The sequence below is a fragment of the Peromyscus leucopus genome, chromosome 6 (genome assembly GCF_004664715.2).
Source record: "Peromyscus leucopus breed LL Stock chromosome 6, UCI_PerLeu_2.1, whole genome shotgun sequence".
NCBI classification, from domain to species: Eukaryota; Metazoa; Chordata; class Mammalia; order Rodentia; family Cricetidae; genus Peromyscus; species Peromyscus leucopus.
Genome location: NC_051068.1, coordinates 88,573,896 through 88,592,756, shown reverse-complemented (window position 1 = coordinate 88,592,756; position 18,861 = coordinate 88,573,896). Strand labels below are relative to the sequence as shown.

At 35.2% G+C, this 18,861-nt stretch overlaps 1 pseudogene; it reads left to right on the top strand.

Moving 5' to 3' along the window:
- Positions 1–14,438: 14,438 nt before the first annotated feature.
- Positions 14,439–16,045, top strand: LOC114682442 (annotated as a pseudogene).
- Positions 16,046–18,861: the final 2,816 nt, after the last annotated feature.

Sequence of the window (18,861 nt, the reverse complement as noted above, 5' to 3'; positions counted from 1 at the left end):
GATCTGTATAGCAGAAGAGCCATAAAAGTCATTGTGTTGCTGTGTTCCATTAGCAGAGAAGCAGTTTTGATTTTTCTCAAGGTTTATGGTCTGGTCTCAGGTTCTTAGCAACCTGAGCAATGTTGAACATTGGTTCCATCTCTTGAAGCAGGCCTTAACTCAAAGCAGATAGTCATTGGTTACTCCCACAATACTGTGCCACTACTGTATCAGTGTATCTTGCAGGCAGTTCACAATTTTAGCTCAGAGCAGTTTGTATGTGGGTTGGTGTTTACCATTATCCTCTAGTAGTGTGTAGAGTACCTTGCAACACCTTGAACGATCATCAGTGATGGTGATGGCTTTAGGTAGGCACTAGCTGGACATCTTCATGTTTAATGAGTTAAGTGGGTGTTGTTTTCAGCAATGAACCTTACCAGCAGTTTGTGGGTGGCAACCAACAGCCTTGGAAACAGCTTGAGTTATTTGGGAGTTTCCTTGGTAACCCTTTAGCATAACTCAATTAGGTGTGGCTCATTCCTGGCAATGATGGTTTCATTTGCTGGCAAGAGATGCCAAGCTGGGGTTGTGTCTACCCTGGCATTTGGTGATTCCATTTACATTTACATTTCTTTCATATATATATATACATATATATGTGTATATATATAATTTACATTTCTTTCATATATATAATTTACATTTCTTTCATATATATATATATATATATATATATATATATATATATATAAGTGTCTACCATAACAGGCTTTTCATATAGTCCCTCAAATGGGGTTTAGGTTGAGCTGTCCCATCCCATATTCCCTCCCATTCCCCTTTCCCCTTCTTCCCTTCTCCTTCTCATTTAATATTCTTGTTCCAGTCCTGCTCAGTCTCTCCATAATTATACAATCAATTTCCATTTCCTAGATAGATCCCCTGTCCAGTCCTGTACTCTAAAACTAACATCTGTGGTTATATAGACTGCAGGCTGGTTATCAAACACTTAACCCACACATAAATAGATATGCACCATATTTGTCGTTTTGATTCTGGGTTATGCCACTCAGAATGACTTTTTTCCAGGTCAGTCTATTTACCTGAAATTTCAAAATTTCACTTTTTTGACAGCTGAATAATATTCAGTTGTATAAATGTACCATGTTATCATATTTATTGTTATTTGTTTTATTGATCTTGGCTATTTGAGAAAATCTCTAAATAGTTTTAGTTTGCAATATCCTAATGACTAAAAATTGTTGAGCATTTCCTTTCCTTAAGTGCTGTTTAGTCATTTGTGTTTCATCTTTTGAGAATTTTCTGCTTAGATCTGACCACCCTCCATTTTTAATTGGGTTATTTCTTTTTGATGTCCTTTTTGAGTTATTTATATATTCTAGATATTGGTGCTTGATTAGATGTGTTGTTGGTAGAAATCTTTTACTATCCTGTAGTCTGTTACCTTGTCAGAATGCTGGTGTCCTTTGCCATATGGATGCTTTTCATAGTCACTTTTAACCTATGATGTTTTAGAGATACTAAAACCCCTCTTAATTAATATTTTGATAATAGATATTAAATATCTATAATTTATTACAAATAATAGTTGTAATTGTTTCTTTTCTTACTTAAACTGGACCTCCACTAATTAAATAGATTTGGCCAAAGCTTATAATAGGCAAATGTGGCATCAAGGATATCTTAATGTTTTATCTAAAGGTTATAAGAAATGCCAACCAAAGCATTCTTGGGAGAGCAGAACTGAAGGAAAGCTCATAGAGTTTATAGCTAAAGCAGACATTGGCCATGGGCTGAATGTGTGAGAACTTCAAAGATCGTGTTGATATCAACTTGAATAACAATGTCAGAAAAAGAGACACTTTCAGCTTTAACTTGTTTTTTTTTTTAAAAAAAAACCTCTATCATACTCTGTCATAGTGTAATGAAAATATGAACATTTCAAGCATCTGGGAACCTTTAATAAGGGCAGTACTTTACAACACTATATACATTTTTAAAGATGAGTATTTATTCACTTTACAAAGAAATGGTATTAAATTTCCATAAACAGCTCCATTTATAGACAAATAACAACTGTACATTGTGCCAGCATGCCCAAGGTGCTCTTCCTGCTCCTGCTTTGCAGTCTGCTCTGCCTCTGATGGGGTAGCCTAAAGAGCTATTTACTGGTTTCTTGACATTTTCTTTAACTATTCCAATCTACTGCAGTGAGACATACTGATATTCTGCTCTCCATAGTAGTGATCATTTTCTATTCTATATTCAAAATCACACTCAAAAAATTTGGAGCAGACAAGGCAACGGCTATAATGTCTCTATTAGTTCACCTTTATTTTTTAGCCAGAATCAGAAAGTGTCTGTCCATACTTTAGAATTAAGCAACCTACTCATGAAACCCCATTAAAGAGGTGTTTTATCTCTTTACCTCGTTATTATTTGCCATCATTTTTCTTGTTTTATTTCATGATAGGAATCCAATACTTAGTACAAAATATTCACAAACTACAGAAAACATGAAAAAGCTTTCTGCTAGCATATCAAGTGGAAAAAAAGATTTTGCCTAGGAATAGCAATAAACTTTGCTACAGAGCATTTCAGAAAGTTGTCTTCATGGCTATCGGGACACCAGTTCACAGATGTGTTTCTTGATGATTACAAATCTTAGTCAAAGGTTAACACAAGCGTCTTTCAAATGGCAGCATGGATACTGAAGGAAACAATTTCCGTGTTGTCAGAAGCTCTCTAACCAAATGTCAGTCTCTTCAAGATCTGCTGTCTGATCATCTATGACCTAATGCATTGCAAAAGCAAATTTCTATTGCAGTGAGCATCTGCTTGTCTCAGTCCTATGAGCTGCTGGCAGCTTGCTATTCATATCTCACACTCCTATTGAATTCTTTCTTATATGTCCTTATTTTCATCTGGGAAAGAGTGGGTGTGCCGTGCAGGAATTCTTTTCCCTTTAGATATGGTTATCCTTCAGCCTGAGAAATAGTAGTAAATGTCAGCTTCAAGTGTTGCTCAGTGGTAGAGCTCATGTCTAGCAACGTGCAAAACCCTGAGTTTAATTCTAACATTGCTAAATAAATGTATTGATTGCTTTTCATTTTCTACACCTCCATAAAGTTAAGCTTTGATTTCACTGAAAACTGACCATTTTACAATACACAATGAAACGTATATCTGAAAATTTTCAATCCCTGTGTATAACTATGTATATGAGGGGCATATTTCTCATTATGAATATTTTATTTGATGCATAAAGTGTACATAGTGAGGAAGGATTATTTATTTACTCCAATTTCTTAAATTGAAATTCTCTATAAGTGTATGGAAGTTTCTTTTATGTAAAAACATTTTATTACATAGAAATACACTTTATTTGAATGATTATGATTACAATACAACGAAATTGCACCTGAGCCCATATACATTTCTTTTGTAAGTTAATTAAACACTTGGATAATTATATCCATTTACCTATGAGGTCCACCTTCATTAAAATCTAAGAAAAGATGGCATATTATATATTTTGATTTTGGTGAAGGTAAATAGAGGCAAGGGAGTTGAGAAGTAGGCCATGAAGTGTTGATGTCAAGCCAAATCAATTGTCTGGGTTAATACATGTTCTATTTGGAAACAGTATAGAAATAACAGAACATAAGAGTAGAAGTCTCTGCATTTATATTTCACAGTTGATGTGGAATTTACTACAAACCATAGCATTTCAGAGAAGATACTATGCTCTTAAATCATATAAAATTTTCATTGCATATCTTATTTAATATTTCTTTTGCTCTCAAAACACTATCAGCTTAAAAACAAGAAAAGAAGCCTTTTGCACATTCCTGCCACTGTCAAAATTGAATGTGGTATCTACTAAGGTCTACAATTATGTCCATTCAAAAATAATTCATTTGGTAACTGTCATTGAAAGAAGTGAAATAAGCAAGAAATAATTTTAAAAGAAGCATCTTTTAAGCAATTAAACATATTGGCTGTGGGTGATGCATTTCAGGTAAAAAAAATTAAAATCAGTATAGGGTAGGGGAGACACAGAAGAATGCAACCCTTCCAATCAAAAAGATAAATACCTTGACTATGTTGTTATGTTAATAAACCTATATTTTTCCCAGTTTGCTCTTGGCACATATTAACACAATGGAGGATAACTAAGGAGCAAGAAGTTGAAAAAAAAATCCTGTGTTTTTAAAGACCATGGCTTGGTTGACTTTCTTATGTAGAGTGCCTATATAGAGACTGATTTATCTTGCTCTGGAAGGTTTTGCTTTTAATTCATTATGTCTACTTAATGCTTGAACTACACTAAAAATGAAGATAAGAACAAAAGAAGATAGTTTATTCAAGACATTTTAGAAATAGCTCGCTTTTTAAAATCTCAGTACTTTTTTTTTTTTTTTTTTTTTTGTTTTTCGAGACAGGGTTTCTCTGTGTAGCTTTGCGCCTTTCCTGGACCTCACTTTGTAGCCCAGGCTGGCCTCAAACTCACAGAAATCCGCCTGGCTCTGCCTCCCGAGTGCTGGGATTAAAGGCGTGCGCCACCACCACCTGGCAAATCTCAGTACTTTTTGTCAAAAGGAGTTGAAGATAAATGTAATCAAAATATACAGTTTGAAATACTCGATTAATAAAAGCATTTTTTTAAAAAATACCATTATAAGCCAGACATCAGTGGTGCATGCCTTTAATCCCAGCAGAGGCAGGGGATCTCTGTGAGTTTGAGGCCAGCCTGGTCTACAGAGCGAGATCCAGGACAGGCACCAAAACTACACAGAGAACTCCTGTCTTGAAAAACAAAAACAAAAAACAAACAAACAAGAATACAAATATAGATTAATTTTCTATTTCAATTTTATAGAAATTTAAATTCAATTTTGATTATTATAACCAAAATTAATCTTAATGGAATTTTATTTTGAGAATTTTCCCAATATGTCTAACCCTAGAAGTGGGTGTTGACTATAAATGTTCTACATTCAGTTCACTGAGGCTAGGATTATAATTTATAATTTGTGTTTAAGTCCCATTTACCTTTTAGGTACTGACTTGAATTCTGACAATGATATTAATTATATTCATTATTATGAGAAATTATTTTGTAAAGAAAGGTCAACAACTCTAAGAGTAGAAATATTGATAAATATAAAATTGTTATATATCTACATAAAAAGTACCTATTATAATTTCTCACACATTCAAGAAGAGATATTTCTGGATCATTGGATTTTTGAATTGATTTATGAGTTTATGCCAACTGTTCCCTATATCGTAATGATGTATAACTTCACTTTGCAGATATATGTCATGGCTAGTGCTGGGATGACTGTCTTTGAAATCACATTCAGTGTCAGTTTCTTCATATGGTAATTATGGATTTAAGTATAAAAATGGAAAGAAATGTCTCCATATCTAACAGTATCAAGCTTGTAAATTTATATTTATTGGATAACATTTATTTATATACAAAAAGGACATAACTTATTAATTCTTATTTTCAAGCCAGCAACCCCCCCCCAAAAAAAAAATCCTACTTCCATTGATCAAGGGCACTAATGGTCCTTAAAAATGTCATTTTCAAGAGTGTTGATTCTAAACACCTGCTACTAAAAAGGTGATTTTATCTTGTTCTCTTCATGCAAACTATTTCCACTGTGTGAAGTTTTATCACTTTTAGTTCAAAGGAAAAATATTTCCCTAACATCAAAGGAGTGTGGAATATAAGAGAGTTTTAGGGTCATTTTTTCAGGTCAAATTTTATGTACATATTACATTCATGATTTTACATTAGCAGGCTCATTTTTTACAAAAGAATATTAATCACAGATCTAGTTATGGGGCATCTCCCTCTTGTCACAGAAATGATAGAAATTAATAGATTGAAATCACTATCTTAATAATCATTTATTTTATATCCAAATGATAAAGAGCAGCCAACATACAGCTGTGCTATGTGTGTGTTTTGATACTAATATATATTATATTATTTATATTATTACAGTAATATATATATATAATTATATATAAAGTATATATAATTTACCACACATTTAATTATTTATGTTAAACATACATTCATTTCACATAATTAAATATGCATATACATAGGTATAAATATGTGTACATGTATATATAAATACATACATTAATATCATACTATTTCAAAATATTCAAAACTATTTTGGTATTTAAATTTGGTGTTTATTTCTTACCCCTCTACTAAAGTACTTTAATTAGGAAATGTTGTATAGACTCTCCAGGGAGAGCCATTATTGCTATCTTTAAAGGCACTCACTGAAATGCCCAAGTGGTACACATTGTGGCAGCTGTCCTAAGAGTAAAATAACAGTAATGGCGTGACTCCCTGTCATCAAAAGTCTTTCTCATTAATTCAATTTTCTTTTGTAAAAATCCTCCCACTACTGCTAGACTAATTGACCTTTCTGATTTATGAGCTATTTTTATGTGAGTATTGTCTTAAAAGATAAAACACTTTGACCAATTGCCAGGTAACTCATCCAGTCTCCTTTCATCACCCCGTTAATCCAGCACATTAAATTATTTCTAATTAAGTAATCATATTACCATGAATCTCTTTTTCAAGAAATAAAGAAAAATTATGATATCTTATAAAAGCAAGACAAGAGGAAATGATAAAAAGTGGCAAGCCCTGTGGGAATTGGTTCTATTGAGTTAGGACAGCAAAAAGAAAAAGAAAGAAGTTTGAAATAATATCTTAGTTTAGAAACACATTTTCCAAATGTGGAGATCTTTCTAAGGGCTGGAACATAATTTCACTAGTCTTATCCAGAAACAACTACACAAGAAAGTTGATAGTTTGGCTACTGAGAAAAAGAATAGGATCTAGTTTCTAATTTAAAATGGTCTGTTATTAATCTCTGATTAAAATGTAGAATGGTGCTGGTCAAGTCATACCGACAAAACCTTGTACTTTGATTATCTGCAATCATCAGTATAATTCTGGATGCTGTTAAATTACTACAAATAAAGTTTTAGGATATAAAATAATATAAAATTGTAGTTTTGAAATATTGAAGTATTTTAGGTACAGTATTGAAATTAAAAACAAGGAAAAATGACAATGCACTTCTTTCTAGGATGAAAGGTTTTATTTCACTCACAGCTCCATTTAACAGTTCATCATCAAAAGCAGCTTTGCAGAAACCTAGAGTCAGGAGCTGATGCAGAGACTTTGGAGTGCTTCTTGCTTGCCACGGCTTCTTCAGTGGCTTTCTTATAGAACACAGGAGTACCACAAGCACAGGGATGGCACCAGCCACAATGAACTGGGCTCTCCTCCATGAATTACTAATTGAGAAAATGTGCCACACGTTTGCCCACAACCTGAACGAATGGCGACATTTTCTTAATTGAGGCACTCAGTACAGATCTTAACTCAGGTCTCAATGGTTGAGCAGTGGGAACTATACTTACTGAACCATTCCCAATCATTTTGAATGTTTTGCTTTGCTGTTATTGTCACTAGGTATTGAACACAGAGTAGTCTCCTTCCTAAGCAAATATGCTAGGACCGAACTGTATCCCCAGCCCTGGTTTTATAACTTGGTAAGTACTAGGATCAGGAGACTCTGTTTAAACTTTTTAAAGCTTATAATTAGTTTACATGTATTTTTATTAAGAAAGTTGTAGATTATCGTAATCTCACCTGAGTGCAGTCATGTGTTCTTGTTCTATAGCTCAGCCTTGATAATATTGCTTTATAATATCCTTGAACTAATTTATTATTTCAGATCAATAACATCCCTTTTATTTTTTGTATTAAGTAATATTTTATTCATTTTATATACCAACCATAGATCCCCATCTCTTCTCTCCTCCTGCCCCTCCAGCCCCCCAAGCCCCCCAATTCCCTCCTCCAACAAGGTAAGGCCTCCCATGGGGAGTCAGCAGAGCCTGGTACATTCAGTAGAGGCATGTCCAAGCCCCTCCTTCCTGCATCAATGCTGTGCAAGGTGTCCCACTATAGGTAGTGGACTCCAAAAAGCCAGTTCATGCACCAGGGATGGACACTGATCCTACTGCCAGGGGACGCCTTAAGCAGATCAAGCTACACAACTGTCTCCCTTATGCAGAGGGACTAGTCCAATCCCATGGAGGCTCCACAGCTGTTAGTCAAAAGTTCATGAGTTCCCACAAGTTTGGTTGGTCATCTCTGTAGATTTCCCCATCATGATCTTGATTCCTGTTGCTCATAGAATCCCTCTTCTCTCTCTTCAACCGGACTCTGGGAGCTCGGCCAGGTGCTTGGCTGTGGATCTCTGCATCTGCTTCCATCACTTACTAGATGAAGGCTCCATGATGACAGTTAGGGTATTTACTGATCTGATTATTGGAGTAAGCCAGTTCAGGCATCCTCTCCATTATTGCTAGTAGTCTAAGCTGGGATCATCCTTGTGGATTCCTAGGAACTTCCCTAGCACCCAGTTTCTTCCTATCCTCATGATGTCTCCCTTTATCATGGTATCTCTTTTATTGTTCTCCCAATCCATTCCTGATCCAGCTCAACTATCCTATTCCCTTATGTTCTTATCTCTCATCCTCTACTTTCCATTGCCCCCTATCCTCAGTTTCCTCATGGAGACTTCATCTATTCCCCCTTCTTATGGAAAAACAGAAAATCCAGGATAGCTAAAACAATCCTATACAAAAAAGCAACATCTGGAGGTATCACTATCCCTGACTTCAAGCTCTATTATAGACCTATAGTAATAAAAATAGCTTAGTATTGGCATAAAAACAACATGTGGACCAATGCAATCAAATGAAAACCCTGACATTAATCCATACACCTATGAACACTTGATTTTTGACAAAGAAACCAAAACTGTACAATGGAAAAAAAGAAAGCATCTTCAACAAATGGTGCTGGCATAACTGGATGTCAACATGTAGAAGATTGAAAATAGATCCATTTCTATCACCATGCACAAAAACTCAAGTCCAAGTGGATCAAAGACCTCAACATAAATCCAGTTACACTGAACCTGATAGAAGAGAAAGCAGGAAGAAGTCTTGAGCACATTAGCACAGGAGACCACTTCCTAAATATAACACCAGAAGCACATTCACTGAGACTGACAATGTACTTTTTCCAGTGGTATATGGGGCCCCTGTTTTTTGGAAAAGTGAGAAATTAATGCAAATGTGGCCATGAACATTTAAGAAAGCAAGGAGAGATTATGTGCTAATGGTGGGAGGGAGGAAACGGGAGGGGGGATTATGTTACTATAATTTCAAAAATAATACTAGAAAAGAAATTAATAACAACAGCTTGGGAGAGTAAGCACCAAATCTGCTACATTTTTTTAAAAACAAAATGAGGGGAAATGTCCAACAATCATAGATGCTCCTATAGTTATGACTATAAATATTATCCAAAAGTTAGCAATCAAGCAAACTGGTAACCAGCATGCCTTTGATACAATACAAAAAGAAAGAAAAAGTTACATCAAATTTTGGGGAGTATGGTAGTTAACTCATTTTTTGGGAGGATACTGATCAAATATTCTCTATATGTACACAGTAGAGTTACCTGCTAGCTTTTAAATTTCCATCTGATGTAGATGAACATGAACATATGAATATTCCACAGGTTATAAATATCTGGGAATAATATACATTCATATTTATGTAGAACTCAGAAACCCCATACAACACATTTTCTATTACACATGAATATTCTTGCTTCTTAAATTGCTCGAACCTACTAGAACATCTTAGTTCCCTGCTTAATTAATATCTTGAACACAATATTTTTCATATGCTGAATTTAATTTGACTGAGTCACAATACCAAATTTTAATATGCATACAATATTGAGTGATAAAGCAGAAGTTTAATCCTAAAAGTAAGAACAAATAAATGTAAGGCAAAAGTAGAAAAGGCATTGTAAGACTATGAAACATAGAATATCAAGATGGAAATGACAAATATACCCTCATATAACCCTGTTTTCCAAACAGGCAGATTCCATGTTACTCTTTAGACAAGCAAAGGAAAAGGTTAGGCAGAAGTGAGAACACCAGGAACTTCAGATATCAGAACTTTCAAATTAAATTTCTACAAATTATTTCACTTTCTCATATTTTTCTTTACAACATTTGGAAATTAGTGACGGAATCATCTGTTTGTTGTCAGTGTCAAACACTTAGCCCTGAAAACATTCATACAAGTTACATTATAGAGACATCATATATATGCAATAAAAATTAGTGGAAAAGACTATAAATTTGAAGGAGAGTAGGGGGCTGAATATGAGGCATTTGAGGGAGGGTAAGGGAAGAGAGAAATATTGTATCAAATTATAATCTCAAAATTAAAATATATACTAAAAATGATATTTATCAAAGGACACATTTGCAGGCAAGAACTTTTATAATCCAAAACAGTTTAAAATAGTTATTTGTTGTCCTTAAAAGTGTTGGGCTAGGAGGCAAATTTCAGACAACATGTTGGGTTTTCAATGTTTAACTGTAGAATGAAAATGACACATATTCATAATTTTAATTATATTACATGAAGATTCAATCAATAGCATCAAAATTGAGTATTAGTTGAACATCATGGCATATATCTCTAATCCCAGCCCATTCCACAGTCTCAGTGGGATGATTAAAAATTTGTGACCAGTCTCAGAGAAAACACAGCAAGACATCGTGTAAAGCAAAGAATTACACAATTCATTTTGTCTGACTTCTAACATGTTGTCAAAGTTACTTGACTCTAGTATAGCACAATAAAGGAAAGTCTGGTCTATTCCAAAGGGAGATGACTGGAGTTATAAAACACTACTTAATGTATCAGTCCAAAAGGGTGATAGATAAACAATGCTCACAAGAACAAAAGATGCAGAATTAATTTTGAAATAGGCATTTTCTATTGTTAGGAGAAAACATAAGTTTCATTTCCTGGTTTGCTCTATTATTCCAAAGAGCTGTTCTGAAAATTCCTCCCTAACACTACTTTCAAACAAACCAAAGGCAGTAGAAACCCTAATTATTGGAGCTTCCCATGACCACTTCATTAAAATTCATTTTGCACAAAGCAGAATCATTATCATGCAGAAGACTTGTTTTTTGTACACCATTCAATTAGAGGCAAATCTAGAAAGAAATATGGTCACCACGTTTATTGTCCTAGACATTTGAAACTTTGAAAGAATCATTTACTTGAAAATAACATTCTTTTCACTCTAAAACATTAAACGTGTGTGTGTGTGTGTGTGTGTGTGTGTGTGTGTGTGTGAGAGAGAGAGAGAGAGAGAGAGAGAGAGAGAGAGAGAGATTGATTCTACAACCTTCCCAGTCCATGCATAACATGTATATATATTTTCAGGGTTGATCATTTGGTATTGGTTAACCAATTAATATGCTCTTCCCTGGAGAAGAAGGTCTCCCCTCCTTTCAGGATTCTGTAGTGGCCTGTAGTTCTTTGTTTTATTTTTATTTTTATTTTATTTTATTTTTAAAAATATTTTATTTGTATTTTATGTACATTGATGTTTGCCTACATATATGTCTGTGTGAGGGTGTCGAATCCCCTGGAACAGAAATTACAGACAGTTGTCAGCTGCCATGTAGGAGTTGGGAATTGAACCCAGGTCCTCTGGAAAAGCAGCCAGTACTCTTTATAGCTAGAGTTTTCCTGCCTGGCCCACAGTCAGGACAAATCTGTCACTCGCCAGTCCCACAGCTACTCAGACCCAACCAAGTAAACACAGAGACTTATATTGCTTACAAACTGCATGGCTGTGACAGGCTTCTTGTTAACTGTTCTTATATCTTAAATTAATCCATTTCTATAAATCTATACCTTGCCATGTGGCTCATGGCTTACCAGCATCTTCACATGCTGCTTGTAATGGTGGCGGCTGGCAGTGTCTCCTTCACTCAGCCTTCCACTTCCCAGAATTCTCCTCTCCTTGTCCCACCTACTTCCTGCCTGGTCACTGGCCAATCAGTGTTTTATTTATTGACCAATCAGAGCAATTTGACATACAGACCATGCAGCAACAACTCATAACCTCTGAGCCATCTTTCCAGCCCTTGTTTTTTTTTATTATTATTTTATAATTTAATTTAATTTTACATATCAGCCACAGATTCCCCTGTCCTCCCTCCCTTATTACGGGGTCTTACCCCTGAAAAACAAATAGATAAACAATTAAATAATCATGTATTATCTATCCCTTCTACTTGCTGACCTGTAGATTTTTACCCAGTTGGGGCCTTTTGAAACATTCCTCCATCCAAGATGGCATGTTGACTTTTGTGGTCATTGCAGGTTCTGTACAGGTAGCCATAATTGTTGAGACTTGATGGGATCAACATCAACGTAATTTCCAGAAGAAACTATCTGATAGCAGTTGCTCTGGTCCTTAACCTCTTACAATCTTTTTCACTTCTTTTGTGGTACTCCCTGAGTTGTGTTACGGAAGTCCTATTGGGGCAAGGCACCCACTGTCATTCATTTTCTTCATTTTGAGCAGTTGTGAATCTCCTTACTGGTCTGTAAAATGAAGCTTTTTTGACAGGTGTGAGTGCTGAATTTATCTATGTGAATAAAGATGTGAGGCATATTCAAGTTGTTGGAAGAGTCAAAGAGACCTCCTAAACAACATCAGAGTACTGTTATTGCTCTTGGTTACCCCACAAGACATCATGTAAGACTTTACAGATAAAGAATGCACATGTGGGGCACAGGACTTGGAGAAATTAAGCTGATATTGACCTGGAAGGTTCCTCCCAAAGGACTAGCTCTCATAGTGAAAAAGGGAGAAAAATCATCAACCATCCTACACAACTATAAATCATGAGAACCCCAACAGTGACAGGACTGTTCCTCAAAGTTCAAAAGTAGTCCTTGTATCTTGTGGGCAATCAACAACTGTCTAATGTGATGTAAAGCCCACTGAATTGAATGGAACTCATGCCTGGTACTATAAAGCTAGTGAAGAACCCATGGATAAGAGGTCATAAGCTATGGAGGAGAACAAATTTCTACCATGTAACTGAAGTGAACTAGTTTATACTACCTTCTACATAGTTAATATAGGTTTATATTTTAAAGTAAACATCATATGTGAATAAAATGTAAAATTCAACAATATTCTAATTATTAAAGGCAATTATCATTAAATATAGAAGAAAAGTAACTTACATGTAAATGCATATCACTGTAAAATTCAATCTCTGTATAAAATAATTTAAACACACATGCAAAAATTACCTCGAGATAAATTATTTCATAGTTTAATGTAAAATATAACAATGCTTATAGAATGTTTTGAGCAAATTTAAATCATTTTTATATCTGTTTGTAAAATGAAATATCTAGAACTCTAAAATACATTCTCAAAGTTGTTAATTGTCAAGAATATAGTTTGAGAAACCAAGGTTTTAAATATTCTGCAAGACATTAAATAATAATTTCATGGTTTCATATAACACATGTTTATTAGTCAAGTCTACACTGCTAATGATTTAAAACAAAATGTGCCATGTATGCTAGTCAAATTTTCTACCAGAGAGCAACACTTCCTACTTGAGACAAAATTTTTGAGAGATATTCTGCTATAAATTACGGCTGAAAATTTGGGGAAATACTGGCTTTCTCAGGTTCATATTCTAGAAATACTAAAAACAATCTGAAATGAAAATGAACTAAAAGAAACAGCAGCATGATGCCTAGTACTGGACATTGAGATGGCTATACATAGTTCTGGACAACAGAGAAAGATGAAATATCATTGTAGATCGCCTGCTCACTGAAAGTCTTTTTGAGGAAATAGTTTATTTCAGGCTTAAGTGCAAAGAAGTCCACTTAATCTCTGTTTCACACAGCTTGGTAATAGGCTAGGTGAGTTTGAAGGAAACCAAGGAGACCATTAATACTGAACCACAATGAATAAAGGAAAACTGTGGAAAATGAGCTAAGAGATGTAGACAGGAGCTTAGAACTGTGGCTTCCTTGACCTGACAACTGAACTCTGACTTTCATGCCAAATTCAGCTGGGGAAGGATGTAATCTGATTTGCATTTTCAAAGATTAGCCTGATTGTTGTGCAGTATAAAACACTGGCAAAATAAGAATCAGGAAGAAATTACAGAAACATAAACATGAAATTATGTGGAAATAGTATATAGCACATTAATGAGTAGACAGTTTTTTCAAATGTGGAAGAGAACAAGACTTTAATTGGTTGCATGAAGACCATGGGGAAATAAAGGATTGAATTATGAATCATGGTTCCCAGTAATCTGCTTAGCAGTTGCTTTTAGACATGGGACTATTTACAAAAGCAGGTAATACATTCAAGTAGGACTCAAATACTATTGTTTGTGTTTTGCCTGTTAGGAAATGTATAATTCCTAATGGGCATGATATGGCTGTTCTTTAGACTGGCAGAATTCTATACAAACTCAGAGTTGAAGGACATGGTAACAGCTGGATAAAAATCTAGCAGTCATTAGTACTTAGTACTTTTAAAAAATGTATTTATTTATCTCAATATTAGCAAGCACACCTCGGGCTTTGTATATGCAAGGTAAATATATTATCACTAAGCTACTCTCTATGCCTTCTTTGTGTGACATTTAAAATCATAAAATGAATTGGCTTACCTACAAAATATAGATGAGAAAGAAAAAATAAATAAATAAATCAAAGGAAGAAGCAAGAGGAATTATATTAAGAAGTAAATGAAAGAGCTGCTTCCAACAGAAGGCAGTGATTATGTTTAATTCATTTAAATGATTCTGAGGGGAAGAATAACTGCCTGTCATATTTTGTAATATGTAGTTTATTGATGACATTTTGTAGAGGAGGAAAGCATAGGTACTGTTTTGACAAAAGTGGGTCTTAATAGAGAGGAGATAATTGCCAAAAGCAAAGGAATGATATCTGAGAAACGTATGAGAAAATATCAACGTTCACTACCCATGGAAGAAACACAAGTCAAAACCACATTAAGAAAGTTCTCTGTGAGTTCAAGGCCAGACAAGTTCCAGGACAGCCAATGACAGCTAAGGCTACACAGATAAACCCTGTATCAAAACAACAACAAGAAAACCAAACAAACAAACAAAAGGAAACATAACAGAAGGGATTGTAAAGACAGGTAGAGGGGGCATTGAGCCCTGACCTCCTTCCACACTGTCTGGTCAATGGGGACCCTAGGCTCTACCTCTACAATGATAAATTCTCCTCAGGGACCTAGAACTTGACAGTGGCCAAGATGCACATCACGGAGTGTGTGGATGCAGAGAAGTAAGCTAATGAATTGTATGGACCATCACTTCCTGAAATTTTAGAGTGTTTTAAGGATCCAGCATGGCTCTGGCTTTGAAATTGAGTTCAACTGTACAAATAAGTTAAGCTATGAAAACAACCATGGAAAGCTTCAATCAGCTTGTGCTTAAGAGTGGCAGGAAAGAAGAACATAGGATGACCACTCGGAAGAAGTTGTAAACCCTATCACTGAACTTATGCAACAGATTATAAAGAATGCTACTTGGAGAATCTCTTAAGTTTGTGCCTTTAACAGATCATATGGATACAGAGAAACTGAGCCAAAGAACTGACCGAATTTCTTGAAAAAGTTCTCCAGTTTGAAGTTGAACTGCACAATCATGGAGTTTCCATCTGAGGTGTGAAAATTCAAGTAGCACCTTCCTGTGTTTACCTACAGTAGTGGTTTTCTAGATTCGATGGGGTCTTATCGGGAAGCATGATGTGAGGCTTTACTATGAAGCTGACAAGAACTACATGTTATGAGAACACGTATCAAGAGAGAGCAAAATTTCCAGTTTAAGGCATGCTCCATAATCCCTCTTTACAGAAGCTAATGAAATATCAGTGTTTACCAATAAAGGAAACAGTTTGGGCCAAGGTAGTATTTTCAGAAATAATTGATGCTAACCCTGCCAATTCACAAGAAAATACACCTGCAGAATACAGCATATTCACCATGTGGCTCCATGAATAGAAACATTAGTTTCTGAAGGAAATATTTATTCATTTATAAATTTTTATTTGTTTTTATTTTTACTTTTGTTTTCAGTACATTCTGGCCACACTCCTCTCCTCCCAGCCCCCATCGACCCCCAACTCCCCTTCCCACAGATTCACTTTTCCTCCCTCTCCTTTTAGAAAAAAAAAAAAAAAAAAAAACAAGTTCCCAGTGATATCAACTGAATGCTGCATAACAAAATATAATAAGACTAGGCATAAACCCTCATAGCATGTCTCAGTGAGGCAACCCAGTAGGAGAAAAGTGATTTAAGGATGCATTTTTATTATGAGAATAAATTTCTTTTGTGTGAAAAAATTCCCTTCCATATGTGCAGATTTCGAGTATACTTAAAGTAAAATAAGATTGTTGTAGGCAATTAAACTTTGTCTTCAAATTTCCCTCAACAGTTGTAAACTCTGGAGATATATTTGAAATGCTAAATTATCACAAAGTGTAACCTCCTTAGCAGTGAGGTACATATGTCTCATGAGAGAGATATGCTCTGCATCCATCATGATGCACTGTTTCTACGTTTTTGAGCCTCAATGCCTTGTGACTTCACATGATGATGTACTGTACTGGCATTGTCTTTGGGCTTTCTGATATTTATTTGTACTTCTTGAGAGCTGTTATGTGCCATCTAGAAAATTAATTGTGTAAGATTATTATTATTTATTTGGAATTTCTAGGCAACATCACATTGTTTTCTGATACACACATTTTTCTTTTAAAAAGATACTTCTTTACATTTCTTGGTCCTCAAGAACTGTTAGATTGCTTATTTTGATAATCTAAAGTTAAAGGACTTGCCTTTTTTTAACATAATTATTTTTTTATTTTATAATTTAATTTAATTTTACATATTAGCTATGGATTCCCCTGTCCTCTCTCTTCCCGTCCCCTCTCCCCCAGTCCACCTCTCATTCCCATCTCCTCCAGGGTTTCTTTTGTTTGTTTGTTTGTTTGCTTTAAGAAATAAAAGAGGATGGAAAGACTGAGTGACTTTCTAAGGATTTTATTATTTATTCCAGTGAGGGATACCAAGAAAATGTGTTTTTGTCATTGCTAAATATGCCATATAACATTTTATATTTAGTTGTTCCAGGCTTCTTTTATTTATATAAGGAGAAGGGCTGCGTATTGATAGAATAACTCAATACATGTAATAAATCGAAAAAAAAAAAAAAATAAAATAATAATGGATCCAAAAAGAAGAAAGAAAGAAAAAAAATATCAGCTAGTGTGGATGTAGCCTAAGGAATTCTTATGAAGCATAAGTGGAAAATAAATCAGGCTTTCCACAGTAAAATCAGCATGGGAATTTGTTGGAAAGCTAAACAATGGATCTAACACATGACTCAAATATGCCACCAGGGTATTTATTAGATAATTCTAAGTCAACATTTTGCAGAGATCCTTGCACATCAATGTTTATTGTGCCACAATATTCATAATAGCTAAAACATAGAACTAATCTTGGTGTCCATAAATAGAGGAATGGATGAAAAAATATGTGCCATATGTACACCATATATTTTTCTCAGTCTTAAAGGAGAATAGAGTTATGTGGTTTGCAAAAAAATGGATGTGAGATAATCATGTTAAGCAAATTGTCAGTTTCAGAATGATATATATTGAATATTCCCTTCCATGTATGGCTCCAGGATTTTATATAAATATGTAAAATTATGTTGATTTTGTGTTATGAAATTAGAAATGATATTATCTATAAAATTAGAAGAGAAACTTCCCAGCTGAAACAGGACAACTATTTAAAGATAGGGCAAAGGGTAGTAGATAGAAGGGGACTGTGAGGAATCCACTTTATTTTCTTATATGAAAATGCCTTTACATAACCCAGCACCAACCATAGCAAATATACACCAATACAAATGATGATTGAAAAAAGAACATGGGGAAGAGAAAGAGGAGGGAGGACAGAGCGAGAGAGATGGTAGGAAGAGGAGGAGGAACAACAAAAGGAGAGAGAGAGAGAGAAAATATAATTTCTACACATCTTCTTTGAACTAAAAAGAAGGTTTCCTCTTTTTTTAATTAAAATTTTTTATTCATCGTACACTACCAATCAAAGATCCCCCTCTTCCCTCCTCCCATGCCTCTAGCCCCCCCCCCTCCCAACCCACCCCCCCATTCCCTCTTACAAGAAGGTAAGGCCTCCCAGGGGAGGTACATTTAGTAGAGAAAAGTCCAAGCCCCTCCCCCTGCCTCAAGGCTGTGCAACATGTCCCATCATAGGTAATATGTTCAAAAAAGCCTGCTCATGCACCAGGAATGGATTCTGATCCTACTACAGGTGGGGGGGGGCTTAAGCAGATCAAGCTATGCAACTGTCTTTTTATGCAGAGGGCCTAGTCCAGTCCAATGAAGGCGCCATAGCTGTTGATTTCATGAGTTCCGACCAGTTTGCTTTGGTCATCTCTGTAGGTTTCCCCATAATGATCTTGTTGCCCTTGCTCATAGCATCCCTCTTCTCATTCTTCCACTGGACTCTTGGAGCTTGGCCTGGTGTTTGGCTGTGGATTTCTGCATCTGCTTCTATCCCTTACTGGAGAAAGGCTGTATGATGACAGGGTATTCACCAATTTGATCACTGGGGTAAGCCAGTTCAGTTCAGGCACCCTCTCCACTATTTGTAGTAGTGTAAGCTGAGGCCATCCTTGGGGATTCCTGGAAACTTCCCTAGCATCCAGTTTCTCTCTATCCCCATGATGTCTCCCTTTATCACAGTATCTCTTTCATTGCTCTCCCACTCCATCCCTGTTCCACCT